General features: G+C 36.4%; 2 protein-coding genes across 2 annotated transcripts in view; one reads left to right on the forward strand and one right to left on the reverse strand.

Annotated features, from left to right (window-relative positions):
* The window catches only part of timeout (circadian regulator timeout), a 669,268-nt gene that overhangs the window by 424,440 nt on the left and 229,437 nt on the right, over window positions 1-15,391 (forward strand). The window lies entirely within an intron of this gene.
* Window positions 4,134-15,391, reverse strand: part of LOC141389141 (uncharacterized) — a 269,444-nt gene continuing 258,186 nt past the window's right edge. The window contains exon 6 of the mRNA XM_073960206.1: window positions 4,134-7,726. The gene's annotated coding sequence lies outside the window, so the exon portion shown is untranslated. The remainder of the gene's footprint in view (window positions 7,727-15,391) is intronic.

The raw sequence follows: 15,391 nt of genomic DNA on the forward strand, positions 1-15,391 counted from the left end.
TTCCGAACATTTTCGAACTTTTGTGGGGGAGGTACCGGAAGGAGTGGACCGATATAACCTATCTTCGAAATTGAACTAGGTTTGGACAAAATATTACGAAAGCCAAATTTTCGGCCGAATCGGTTGATCCGTTAGAGATTTATCGTTCGCTCTAGCTAGCCAGACAGATAGACAGACGGACGGACAATTGTCTGAAACGGACTTCGTCCAAACATACTTGGGGTCTAAAACCATTATTTCGATGAGGCACATTTTGCCCGTATGAAAGTGTATATACCCTCGTTAGCATAAATGGTGAGGGTATAAAAATAGATGTCGGATTTTTTTGGAGGCAACATCATCAAATATTTTTTTTTTTTGTTGGATTTTAAGATTGCCAAAGTTTGAGCACAAGTGGAAGATATTAACATGTGCCACTAGGTCCTCAAAATTTTGAAAGACTCGATTACGGGCCTGTTCGGGTTCTAGGAATTTCGTTGTTCTTTTGGTTTGGGTCGCATATTGCTGGAACAATATCTCCGACTGAAAAACTCTGCAGTCCACAGGTCGCAGATGTCGATATGTTTGCTTCTTTAAAGAACACACCCGAGCCGACTCCACAATTTATTTTAGAGCTGTACAGCACGATGTCCTAATTCATCAGGAGTGATCAAAGGTCATTGTAGGAGTGCACTCCTATCTTAACAATCAAATCCCGATCCGATGCATGCTGATCTTTGTATACTGCGTAGTTTTTTCTGTACTGTTTTCTTCTGCGCTGTGTTCCCACACTAGTGCTCCATATGTGTGTATTTGTCTAATTATTCGGGTGTGCATCCATTACGTTTATCTCCCTAACGGCTCCCAAACATAATATGAAGTATTGTATACTTGCTATTATGTTATTGCATTGTATGACAGTTTTAAGTCTGAGATAACGCTTAAGTATTTTGCTTGATCTGATAGGGTTATTTATCGACCTCGTAATCGTTTGGGGATTGCATATTTGGTTTTTGTAGTGAATAGCACCATTTCACGTTTCTTCTAGCACGTCAGTGGGCATGATGTATCTAAGGATTTCTCTAGAATGGATATAGCTTTTTTCTATATATCTGCTGTTATGTCATCTGTAGACAGCGGAATTGTATGCAACACCTATTTTTGGTCCGATTGATGTCAAATTTTGGGACTGGACCTATTTTTGGCTTCTGATTAAATTCCAAACATATTCCAAACATATGAAATATGCAACATTATGCAAAATGCATACATTTTCTTACGCAAGAAATATTTCAATAATAGGTACAAAAATGTTTATGTTTAAAATTCTTTTCAGACAAGTCAATAAAATAGAGAAATGTATAACCACAGCCTCAACCTTCAAAATATCGAATAACGGGAGGTATCGTTCTTTGAGGACTATATAAAGACGTGGACCTATACCGAGAAATTTCAGGTGGAATGTATTATACCCCCAAGGAAGACTTAATACCAAATTTCAGTCATTTCTGAGGGATATTGAGTCCAGCCATTTCGGTGGGATATTCAGATGCTCATTTTATGTATATGTATATGCTCATTATACCCTCAGCCTTTAGGCTATGAAGGGTATATACACTTTCATACGGGCAAAATGTGCCTCATCGAAATAATGGTTTTAGACCCCAAGTATGTTTGGACGAAATGTGTTTCAGACAATTTGGAGTCGATTGAGCAATGTCCGTCCGTCTGTCTGTCTGTCTGTCTGTCTGGCTGGCTGGAGCGCACGATAACTCTCGAAGGGATGAACCGATTCGGTTCAAATTTTGGCTTTCGTAATATTTTGTCCAAAATTAGTTTAAGTTCGAAGATGAGCTATATCGGTCCACTCCTTCCGGTACCTCCCCCACAAAAGTTCGAAAATGTTCGGAAAATTTGTACGCACGATAACTCTTGAAGGGTGTAACCGATTTGGTCCATACTTTGCCCATCGTGGAGCGTGTACCAGACTTAGATCAGGTTTTAATATGGACTCAATCGGTCCACTCCGTCGGGTACCTCCCACACAAATATTGGGAAAAGTTCAGTTTAGGAACATCTCTCGAATCGCTTTGATTTTTGCTTTAGCAACTTGTATTCACTGCCCTCCATACGACGGTATAAGTTTCATCAGGGGCAAGTCCATACTTCCTGAGAAAATAGCCTGAAAGTTGCAAAAAACCCCTATGACACCGTGTGAGGAGGTTGGAGGGCAAAATAACTCTCGAACAGGTCTGCCGATTCGGTCCAAAGTTTGGCCTTAGTAATATTTTGTCTAAACATAGTTTAAGTTCGAAGATAAGCCATATCGGTCCACTCCTTCAGGTACCTCCCCCACAAAAGTTCAAAAATGTTCGGAAAATTGTGCGTACGATAACTCTTGAAGAGAGTGGCCGAATTGGTCCATACTTTACACATCCTAATATATCTACCAGATATAGATCAGGTTCAAATATGGACTATATTTGTCCACTCCATCCGGTACCTCCCAATCAAAATTTCGGATACATGTTCACGTTAAGACCTGCTTTCGAATCACTTTGATTTTTGTTGACGCAACTTGCATTGCTGCCTCAATTGCGATGGTAAAAGTTGTTTCAGGGGCAAGTTCATACTTCTTGAGTAAACATCCCTGAAGTTCTAAAGAACCCCTATGGTACCATATGTAGTGGCTGGAGATCCATTCTTTTTAGTATCTCCTCCGGAAAACTTTTGATATTAAATCCTAATCAACATTTTTCTTAGTTCAAACGCCCAAAATTTTTAAAACTCCCTAAATACATGCGTTTTTTGGAAAAAAATTGTTTCAATATACACAGGCTGAGGGTATATCTCTGTCGGCAAAACCGACTGACACTTTTTTACTTGTTTTATGCAAATATTTAAAAATATGTCAAATTTGAAAACATTTCTGGGCCTAGTTCGTTTTATTTTGTGATAAAACGAGTTTCTGTCTAACCAGATTTTCTCTACACGCAGAGAAAAAAAATATGTTTGATCCAACAATATTCCAAGAGCAAAATATGTATTGTTAACATACTGTTGGATTCCTTATGTAGTATTGTCAATCCAACAATCGTTATTGTCACACTGGACTATATTATGTGTTCTAAATATAAAAAAGTATTGTCACTTTGACACTATAACGTTTTGGACCAAACATGTAATTATACCCACCACCATATGGAGGGTATAATTAAATTTATCATTCCGTTTGTAACACATCGAAACATTCGTCGGAGACCCTATAAAGTGAAATGACTGAAATCTATGGTATTTAGTCTACGTTGGTGGTATAAAACTTTCCCCCAGAACTTTGTCGGTATTGGTCCATGCCTTCATATAGCCCCCATAGAACGGTACCTCCCGACTTTCCGTATTTTGAACCTTGTGGCCTCAAGATATGTACCCAATTGCTTTACCAAAATTTGTGAAATGTTTGTGATGTTGAAAAAGACTCTGGGATATCCCTATTTCCAATTTATGATATTTCTGCTTGTGTTGCGCATATTCCAAGGAGAGAGCTTGATAATGAAACTGAATCATCTGAGCTTTAAATTAATACAAAATGTGGCATTTATGGTAAAATATAATATTTTTAAGTTGTTACTTTAATGGCTTCTATTTGGTTCATTAAAGATTCATCAAAGCTTTCAATGAGTTGCAAGTACATGTCGGCAGTAGTCAAATATAGAATTAAATAACATAGTCGGTCCCGTCCCTACTATAGCATATTCACACTTGTTCTATATCTGCTGTTATGTCATTTATATGTGGAATATTAGGAAGTTTGTCTTGAGCTTCTCCCAGTTCGTTTTTAGGGCATTTTAACCACACTACAACAGTGACATTCTTAGTACATATGTAAATAAATAACTTACCATATTAATAAAAATAACCAACAAATAGTAAAACAATTTTTTGTTCAATTTTTAATAAATTTATCATCATTTTCGTCTTTATTGATGTTCATTTCAAGATAGATCATCCATCCATCGTCATCGTGTTATCAATATACATACATAAATATGTATGGACTAAAACTATTTCTTAATCTCTAAATAATTTTTGTTCCTTTTTTAATTTGGCTTTATTCTTCCTAAGACGACTTATTTTTTTTAGCATTTCTTCAAAACTTTTTGGCTACATTTTCATTTGAATTTTTTTTACAATTTGTTTCTTTATTTTAAAACTACATTTGTTGTTGTTACTGATGTTGGCTTTTAATTTTATAAACATTTACTTGTTTTTAAGTTTACGGGATTTGTTTGTTTGTAGATTTTTCTTCTCTGTGTAAACTTAAATAAATAAATGCTAAATGAAATAATAGACAGAGGATTAAAACGAAAACAAAACAAGAAAATATTTCAGTTATCTTGGTGTTATTTTTTCTGCTGTCGGTCTGTTGTGTTATTCATTAGGATTAAGGAAAGGATTTTCTTGGTAATGGATTATTTCCTTCAAAAATTTTTGTGGAGAAGAATGGAAAGACAATGGAAGGCCTTTTTGTTTATCGTGAAAGTATTTATATACAATAAAGAAATAAACGTTATTCTCTTTTAAGTGTAATCTAGTTTTAATTTATTTTAAAATCTACTCTAAGCCTAAAGTTATTTTAATAAAATATATTTTGTTTAATAATAATCTATGTACTTGTTGTTGTTTTTTTGTACACAAAAATGGAATTGTTATGCTTAAACTAAATTGTAGACTAGATTTAATTTAAAGTTTGTTGTTTTGGTTGTATTGTTGTTCTTTAATTATTTATTTTTATTAATTAATAATTATTGTTTCATGGGATTTTGTTGTTGTTTTTTTTTTGTTTGTTTTTGGAATGACTTGAATTTTCTACACTGTACTACTAAAAATTCCTATTATTTACTCCTTTATGTTTTTACACATTACTACTTTCCATGTAGTTTATTTGGTTTAATAACTTTGATTGTATTTGTATTAATTGGTTTCCTTAAAAAGAAATTTGGCATCTCTGTTGTGGTGTATTGGGGGAAAGAGCCTATTTGTGTATAAACTTTAAATATAAAATGGTAACTGAAAATTAAAAATAATAATACGGTGCCAAAAAATTGTCCAGCGTTGTTCCTCGGTTACGGCATGAAATATAAATGTTGAATTTTCTTCTCCGAAAATAAAAGTAACTATTTTATATGAAGGGGGTATTCCTTTTCACATCAAAGTGATCGGCCTATCTTTACCGAAACTCAATGACATGGGCCCATAGGCAAATGTGTGTACCGTCTAATAAGCTTTATCACATTTTATTTTCGAAAAAAAATAATAACAAAAATATAGACACTTACAAGTGGAACTAGAATAGTTTATGGCTCAGCCGCCATTTGAATTTTTTTTTTTTTTTTGGAAAGTATGGCACGTTTTAGCCTAAAAGTATTCAGGACAGTTGTGTTGTTTACAGTGACTTGAAAAAATCACTTTGTAAAAAAATTGAATTTACTTGTGATCATTTTTGTCCTTCATTTTTCAAAACTTTTGACGTGGGTAATCACGGCAAGAGTGCACCAAACAAATTAAATCTTTGTATGTCGATAAAGGACCATCCTATAGAACTAAGGAATACTGGTTTAATTAATTCAATCGTAGCCGACACTCGCTAAAATTAAGGTCGTGGGGTTCGTCCAAAAACGGCCGTTGTGCCAGAAAAAAAAAATTAAGCCGTGCATGAACGCATAATGCAAGATCGCCATGTTATATACCGTGAAATAGAGACATCATTGGACATTTCTTCCACCAACTAGCAGTGCAAATACTCTACAACATGTTTTGGGTCCCATTTCGACAGGACTTGCCGTTTCCAAGCAAAATCCTGAAAACCGAAAATAAACCAAAAAATTGGAACTTTGGCGAGGATTATTTTAAAAATCCCTCCATTGATTTTTTCTTGTTTCTAGATTTCTCTGGATTTTTCTCTGTGAACGTGCATGACATTGTTTTATAAGGAGGCGATACAGTCTATGCATTATTCCAAACTTCTATATCTCAAAAATGCTAAAACCTACGAAAATACCACTAAGGTCAATCTTGTGGAGAATTTTTACTGCTACAATATTTTCTTTAGAGTCATTACGACAGGACTTGCGGTTTCTAAGTAAAACCGTGAAAACCCCTACAAATGTGAACTTTGACCGCGATTTATTTGAAAATCCCTCCGGCGATTTTTTTGTTTTTGTTAGAATTTTATGTGAAAATTATATTTTTGATCATTTTTTAAGAAATAACTTGTTTCTCTAAACCGTATAGTTTTCCTGCAAACGGTCCATATTTTAAAAGTGTTTTAAAGCCTTTAAACGCCCCGTGGCTTTATGTGGGTTAATATTAGTTAAGTCGCATCGTGTACAATTTGTTTGCTTGAAGTCTCCTGAAAAATTCGAAAAACGAACACATCGATTCGATGGATGGGTCATCTCCCGTACATCCTTGGCTTGGCGCCCAATAACGGGGCATATTTTCGTAGAGCACTTCGACCTTCTAACTAGCTTCCTTCAATGTCCTTTTCGCCCTTTATTTTAAGAGCCGCTATGAAAGTACCACAAAATTACGTTTTTCAGCTTCGAAATGTTCTGCAAAAATGTCGCTCGGAAAATTTTAGGTACGGCTCTCATTGACAACTAATCGATTTTGTCGCGTTTTCATAGTCATTTTTGACTGTGCTTTTGTACATGTATTGTGCTTTTGTATGTTCTGTAACGAATATACAAAAACAAAATATAGTCTTTTTCTGAACAAAAACAGGGTAAATGCACAAAACGACCACGAGAGAGCCGTACCTAAAATGAGAGCCGTACCTAAAATTTTATGAGCGACATTTTGCAGAACATTTCAAAGCTGAAAAACATCATCTTGTGGTACTTTTATAGCGGCTCTTAAAGTAGAGGACAAAAAGGACGTTGAAGGAAGCTAGTTAGAAGGTCGAAGTGCTCTACGAAAATAATGCTCATTCGATTTGACTGAAGACATGTCATTTCAAAAATAAGCTAAAGTAACTGGGAACAAAGATATAACGCTGATGGCTTACTGCGTCTCTAGCAAAAACTTCATCACGCCATAACGCGGAAGTTCGACTCACAGCGAACCTGTCCCTCGGGGTTCTTAATGTACTCACCAAGGGCTTTCATCTCCAAAAGGAATTATCTCTGCCCCAAAATTTGTGTTCACAGTGTAATTTGACTAGCAGGGTACATGATGAAAACAGGAAATTGAGAAAAAACGCTTTAAAATTGTTATAAAAATGATTATGAAACGTTTTCTATTTGTTTTATAGTATCAGTAAGCTGTGAGACAGATGGCTAAAGGTAAGGTCACATTAGGCAAATATTTGCTCCAGCGACAGGCAGAGGTCTTATGTGAGAGCAAGTGAGCAATAGTTCCAATGCATTATTTGCGCTCACTTGCTCTCAGTAAGCGCACACTGCCGGTCGCTGGAGCGACTATTTGCTCAAAGTGACCCTACTTTAACACATTTTGTCAATTCGTGTGACATTTGTTAGGTAGTCTATCATGGGACCTTATCATTCCTATAGCTTTATCGGAGTAAACTTCGTATTCAACAATCACGCTAACTGGTGCTAAACAATATCTGGCACTGCATCCTGTAAAATAAATATATAATCGTGGTTTTACTATACAAAATACTTTAATTATGCTTGACACATCTGCACTTTCCTCTATAATTATCCGTGGTGACACCATGAATTTTCTGCAAGTAAATGAAAAACAATAGAATTAGTTTCAATGAAATGAATTTGATATAATTTAGTTACAGATAAAATTACGTTTATGTATAATTGATGGTTACAGAACACCGTGTCAATAAACGATATATTAGGGTGATGTCTTTTTTTACAACCTCATATCCCTGTATCATATTTTGATGTGTTTTTATTTAAGATTACATATAAAATTATTGGATAAAAACCTTACGCACAAAATGATTTTACATTTTTATACCCTATAATATACCCTAGTGTGTAGGGTATATTAAGTTTGAACCAACTTTAAATGGAATGTGCTTACACCTGGGAAGTTTTTGCGGATTCTGAAACCACAATGTTAATAGATGAGAAAAATCAAAAAACTTTTTTAATGAATCGCGATCAAAGTTAACATTTTTAGGTTTTTATACCCTCAGCATTTATAATAACGAAATAATGGTTTAGTATTTTTGTACGAAATCCGTTTCAGACAATTTGGAGTTGATTTAGCCATGTCTGTCCGTCTGTCTGGCTGGCTGGAGCGCACGAAAACTTTCGAACGAATAGCCTGAAAGATGAAAATACGCAAATGACACCGTGTGAAGTGGTTGGAGCGCAAGATAACTCTGGAACGGATCTGTGGATTCGGTCAGAGAATTTCCTTTGCAATATTTTGTTCAAACTTAGTTTAAGTTCGAAGATAAGCCATATCGGTCCACTCCTTTAGGTACCTCCCCCACGAAAGTTCAAAAATGTTCGGAAAAATTGGACGCACGAGTGGAGTGACTGACTTGGTCCTTACTTTACACATCCCAGTATATCTACCGTCCACACAAAATTTCATCATTTGTGTCAAAGTGCAGTTTAGGGCCTGTTCGAAGATCCTTTGGAAATATATACCTATGCTGTTCTTTGTGGTCTTGTTTACAGCGATATTATGTTTTCCGAGGACAAAAGTGGTCCAAAAGTTATACGAAGATATGACTCCCAAAATAAGATACCTCCTCCGCAGCACTTTTGACATTAATCCACATCCACATTTTTGTCGGTAAGTTGAAATGTCCAAAAAGGACCACAAAATTAACATTGTAGTTTCAGAATCCTCAAAAACTTCACAGCTGTAAGCCCCTTTCATTTCAAATTCGTTCAGGTGCACCGTGTTTATTTTTCCGTTAGTAACGCATTGAAATAACTATTTGCGACCCTATAAAGAGTTTATATTCTTTATTAGGGAGAAATTCTGAATAAATATACGTATATACTCAGCAAACCAATCGTAACGAAGTCGGAACAAAATTCGGACGATATGTCCGATATCTGATCCGAAATCGTAACGATATCTTAACGAAAGTTGTTTGAAGTGGTTGACATAATTTCGGAACGAAATGTCGTAGCGACATCGGATCGATTTCGGTCCGATTTCATAACGAAATCTGAAGAAAATCCTTGGGAAATACGGAAAGGAAATTTCTTTCCGACATTCGTTCCGAAATCGGAACGAAATCGGTACAAAATCTGAACTATTTCCTCTCCGAAAAATCGTTTAGAAATCGGAACGAAATCTGAACGACTTTGCTTCCGAAATTGTTCAGACGTGTCGGACATCAGACATTTGGTTTGCTGGGTACCTCCGTCCGTCTGTCTCTGGTAATCAGTTTAGCATCCAGAACAATTTATATAGCTCGCTAAAATTTTGCAAAGTACCGAATTTTGTTCGCAGGCAAGTCAACTTCGAAGATGAGCCATTCGACCCATTTTTTGGAATAGCTCCATATAACGTTACCGCCGGTTTCAAGTATGTCGGTTTGTTCCGGTCTTTACCACATTATGGTCGGGCGGTATACATGGTATTGAACCATCTTCTGGGATTAGATCTGTGCTATTTTCGTCGTCCTTGCTAGTATTATGCTCCTTCCATATCCTGAGCACACTATCTGTATCAGTTACCATATTATGTTGCTGGTTTCTACATGAGGATTTGACTGTACCAAAGAATTTTTGGACTTCGTTCTGGCTATCTAGATTTTTTCGCACTCTCGCTGTTTTCTTTTCTCCTCTCACCTTTTTCACGACGACACCTCTCTCGTACGCTTTGCGTTGATACTGATTGTAGAGTAGCCCTATATGCCGCATTTTTTCATCGGTAGCATGGGTTCCTTGATGGAGCTCCCTGGTATCCAAGTATGGATTTTTCGGCTCTTCGGATATCAAAGAGGGGTGCATTCGTTAAGCAAATTGGACAGTTGAGTGGAATGTGCTGCGCCTATATGTTGTAATTGCAGCTTAGCGAAGTCAAACTTCCGTATTGTGTCTGTTCATACTTAATTTCCTATGTTTAATTGGGTACGTGCAAATTGCGAAATGTGCAAACAAGGTTATGATCCGAGTCAATGTTTACTCCTCGGAACTATCGGAAATCAAACACGTTCTATAAATGTCTTCCATGTATCACAAAGTGATCAATTTCATTTCGTGTTTTTTGGTCTGGTGTGAATGTCGATATGCTTAAATCTGGTGCTGCTAAGTACCATGTTTTTGCGCTGCTGCTGCTGATGTTTCACTGTGGAGATTAAATTTCCCTACTGTTGGGCCGAAGATGTTCTTCTGTTCAACTCTAACATTAAAATCAATCGCCTGGTATAATTTTAATGTCATGCGCAGGACATCGATCATATATTTTTACAAAGCGATCGTAATATATACCCAGCAAAATAAATTGGAAGTAGTGCAATGTGGACTAGTTCTGTCACGGCATGTTTTGATGCAGTTCAACCGGAGTCGTGAAAAAGGCACTCCAGTCCTCACATTTTAACCGCATTTGGATGCAATCCAAAGAATCACATCCACTTGTCACATTTTAACAACATCCGGAGGCAGTTCAACGGAGTCGTGAAAAAGGCACTCCAATTCCCCCCAATTAACAGCATCCGGATGCAGTGCAAACGGAGTCCTGAAAAAGGCACTCCGTTCACTACATTTTATTAGCAGTTGTTAGAGATCCCTACATGTACATAAATCATATTGTACATCTCTACAGGCATCGGAATACATTTCCAAAAAGAGATAATCGTGTTAACATTTCCAAACATTTGTTAATACAAACAAAATAATATTTAATTTGTGAACATTTTTCCGGTAACTCACGAGAAGAAAATTTCCCAATGGAGTGCTGTTGGAGTACATGTCGAAATCTTAACTGGTGATGGGAAGACAATATCAAACCCATTTAGCAGATGAAACAAAAACTGTTCAGCTTGGAACAAATGGAGAGCGGAGGAAACACGCATGTTTGCAATTGAATTCAATGGAGAATTTTCATAATTTGTGTTGATGTATGGCCTATTTTGTAATGGCTTGCACAATTTCCGCAGAATGCCTGTATCAAAACACGTGCTTTGGACTGCCTCTTATTCTACCCCAAAGGGTTAGTTAAAATGCAATGCCAAAGGGTCAGTTAAAATGCAGTGCCAGAGGGTCAGTTAAAATGCAGTGCCAAAGGGTCAGTTAAAATGCAGTGCAATGGAGTGCCTCTTTCCGTAGTCACGCTCTTGTAAAAATCATGAGTGAAAATGCATAATTTGATGCACTTCCAGATCACTTGTACATATCATTTAACTGCCTCTTTGGAGGCAAACTTTTTGCTGGGTATATTTGGTCTGTTCGTCATTGTATTGAGTGGGAGCATGAGCGCAATTAATGCTGATGTTAAGGAATTTAGCTTTTAGCCGGATTAAAGCAAGTCTTTCATTCACCGGGGTGAAGCTGAAGACTAAATGTTTTAACATATGGCCACCCAGCAAAATGTTTGTAGCCAAAGAAGTAGTTAAATCATGAGTGCAAGTGATTTCGGACTACATCTTTTTACGTGAAAGAAGCCATGATTTTTACAAGGGCATGGTGCAGTGAGGATACTGTCTAATTTACTTCTTAAGCACACATTTTGCATTAGTTCTTTGTAGTGAATAAATCACAACAACATATGATTCAACTACTTCTTTGGCTACAAACAAAGATGTAGTTCGAAATCACTTTTATTATTTTTTGTATACAAATTACTTTTTATGGATGCAAACATATTGCTGTTATTAGAATTAACAAGAAACAAATTATGTTCTTTGTCTTTTTAAGTTTTTTTTTGCAAAATTTTGAAATTTCTAAAATGTGAAAATTTTATGAAATGGATTCAAATGGGACATTGTCAAAATGTGAAGAACGGACTGCATTTTCCATGACTCTGCGTGGACTGCTTCAAAAAAAGCTATTCAATCACTACTTCACAAGGAACAACTTCAAATAAATTTTGCTGGGCAATTACTCAACTGCAATCTGCAATCAAACTCAACTGCTCTATATCATGGCAGCTATAAAACTGTGCGTCGCCTTTAGGTGTTGTTGTTGTTAAGTCTTTCCCAATCCATTGTATTTCCTGTATGGTATTAATATCGGCCATGTAATTTACAAGTACATCTGCCAATCCGTAAGCTGCACCTTCTCTATAAAGGCGGCGAACACTCCACATGCAGATTCACAGACCAAGGCCTTTAAATCGTTTGCGGGGGTCATGAACTGAAGAAGAATTTGTGCTTCTTTTTCAGGTTTTGTTTTTTCATCGTATAGCAACGCCCAAACCAAGTTTTTAATGTTCTTATGGGAAAACGCGCGGCACAATTTAGCTCATTGCCTTCAATAAGTGTTAAAGGTAACTCCCCATGTGAAACCTCGGGATGGTTAGGGTCCACTTGAGATGAAAAATTTAACAATATAAGCCATGGGCTTTGCCATCTTAAAGCCATTACCGTTGCTTGGTATCCTGAAACCCCTACGTCGCACACTGGTCGAAAACATTGATCTAGCGGCGCGAAAGTCAAAAAATCAAAGTATAAAATTGCGAAATGTTTTCCATTGTAACGATGACAGACACTCTGCTGACTAAAATTTTCTTTTCACTTTTTTGTTGTTGTAAATATTCAATCAGTTATTAACTGTCAAGTGCAAGAAATTTTGATGCATCAGATTTTAACAAAATTGTTGCTAAAAACCTGATTTCATATTTGTTTAATTGTTCAATAAATTCGTAATAAAACTAAACAAAGTTTATTTTTTATTGATAGGGGAGGGTGAAAATTAAATTTAAAAAAAAAAATGTTTGGGGCCTGAAGTTACATGGTTATGTAGCAATAAATTTTCAAAAATTATTATTTTTTTATGTTTTTAGTGCAATATACTTTTGTTGAATAGAGCGTAACTACTAAGGTCCACTGAGGTTCAGTCCAATTTTTTTGTTACTAATTAAATTGGATTTCCTAGATTCCGAATAACCACAATTTAGCTGCAAATAGCTGCAAATCTTGTTAATAAATGGTCTTGCAAAAATAGCTTAAATCCTCAAAAATACCCAAAATCTGTCGGTACAGTTATATGGGGGCTATATCAAAATGTAGACCTATGTTCACAATTTTTGGTGGAGAAGATTTATAACCAACGAGAACCTCCTATGCCAAAATTCAGCTTATTTGGTCTGAAAATGTAGACAAAATCCTAACAAGACTGAATATTGGGAGGTACCGTTATATGGGGACAATATCAAAACGTAGACCTATGTCCACAATTTTTGGAGGATAATGTTTGTGTCCACTGGGAACCCCAAATACCAAATTACATCTAATTTGACCGTATGTAATGTAGCTTTAAACCCCAAAATACTGAAAATCGAGAGGTACCTTGAAAGGGGCCTATACCCAAACGTGGACCTATGTCCACAATTTTTGGTGGAAAGGTTTAGTGATCACTAGAAACCCTAAGTACCAAATTACAACTAATTTGGAAGGAAAGGGTGGCTTAAATCCTCAAAATACCGAATATCACGAGGTACCGTTATATGGGGGCTATAACAAAATATTAGCCGATGTCGTTCATATTTATTCCATTATTACCCACGGTCACAGACTGAGTTTGTGCAAAATTTCAGAAAGATATCTCCATTCGTTTCCAAGTTATTAATTTCGCGCCGCTAGATCAGTGAATTCGACCACTGTGCGTCGTCAACTTTTAGTGACTAAAAAAAAAGAGTTCTTATTTCGGGCGACGTGTCCTTGTTAAAATAATGGGTTAGTAATATGATTTGTAATGAGTTTTTTTTTGGAATAAACAGTTTTAGTCGTTAATAACCAAAAGTTCATTCCTTTCTGCTGCAGGAAAACTTTTTTGAGAAACAAAGTCAAAAAGTCATCTCCCTAATAGAAAAATGTGAACTATTTATTATTGCCGAAATTTTTATAACCGAAATATTTAGAAAATGCCAGCCACATGTGATGTTCTTTTTTATGCTTACGGGCAAAATGTGCCTCATCGAAATACTGGGTTTATACCCTAAGTATGTTTGGACGAGATCCGTTTCAGACAATTTGAAGTTTAGCCATGTCCTCCTGTCTGTCTGTCTGGCTGGACCGCACGATAACTCTCTAACGGATCAACCGATCCTGTCCAAAATTTAGTTATTAAGTTAAGTTAGTTATTAATTTAGAAATTAAGTTCGAGGATGTGTTATATCGGTCCACTCCTTCCGGTACCTCACCCATAAAAGTTCGAAAATGTTGAAGGGAGTAACCGATTTGGTGCATACTTTGCACATTGTGAAATTTCTACCTGACTTAAGTGAGGTTCCAATATGGACTCAATCCGCCCACTGCTTCGGCTACTTCACACACAAAATTTCGGTTTAGGACCTGCTCTCGAACCGCTTTAAGTTTCGTTGTAACAACTTGTATTTACCGCCCTCCATACGACGGTACAAGTTTCCTGAAAAAAATAGCCTGAAAGTTGCAAAAAATCTTTATAACACCGCGTGTATTGGTTGGAGCGCAAGATAACTCTCGGACAAATCTGCCGATTCTGTCCAAAATTTGGGCTTCATAATATTTTGTCCCAACTTAGTTTACACATCCTAATATATCTATCAGCTGTATATCAGGTTTGAATATGGACTATATTTATCCACTCCTTCTCGAATCACTTTGATTTTTGTTAAAGAAACTTGCATCGCTGCATCAATTACGACGGTAAACGTTTTTTTTCAGGGGTAAGTCTATACTTCTTGAGAGAACAGCCCGAAAGGTTTAAAAACCACTATGGCAACATATGCAGTGGCTGGAGAGCACGATAACTCTCGAACTGATTAACTGATTGGCCTTCGTTATATTTTTTTCCAATCTTAGGTCTAGTTCGGAGATGTACTACACCGGTCCCCAACTTCCGGTACTTCCCCCAAATATTTAAAAAATGTCACTAAAATGATGTGCACGATATCTCTTGAACGGGGCAACCAATTTGGTCCAAACTTTGGATGTCCTAATATTTTGTCCAAATTTTGTTTAACTTCTAAAATGGCCCATATCGGTTTTTTCCTTAGGGTACCTCCCCAACAAAAGTTAAACATTTATGTCTAAGTGCAGTTTAGGGTCTGTTCGAAGATCCTTTGGTCGTTATGGTCCTGTGTACAGCGATATTATGTTTTCCGTGGACAAGTCCATGCCTTCTGGCATACTGGTCCAAAAGTTATACGATGACCCACTGAAATAACTAGTGGGCGCGATATCTATCGAAAAAATAATACTCCCAAAATAAGATCCACTTCCATAATGGACTATGTCGGTCCATTCTTTCAAGTACCT

The sequence above is a fragment of the Musca autumnalis genome, unplaced genomic scaffold (genome assembly GCF_047663935.1).
Source record: "Musca autumnalis isolate F117 unplaced genomic scaffold, ASM4766393v1 scaffold_1, whole genome shotgun sequence".
Classification (NCBI taxonomy): Eukaryota; Metazoa; Arthropoda; class Insecta; order Diptera; family Muscidae; genus Musca; species Musca autumnalis.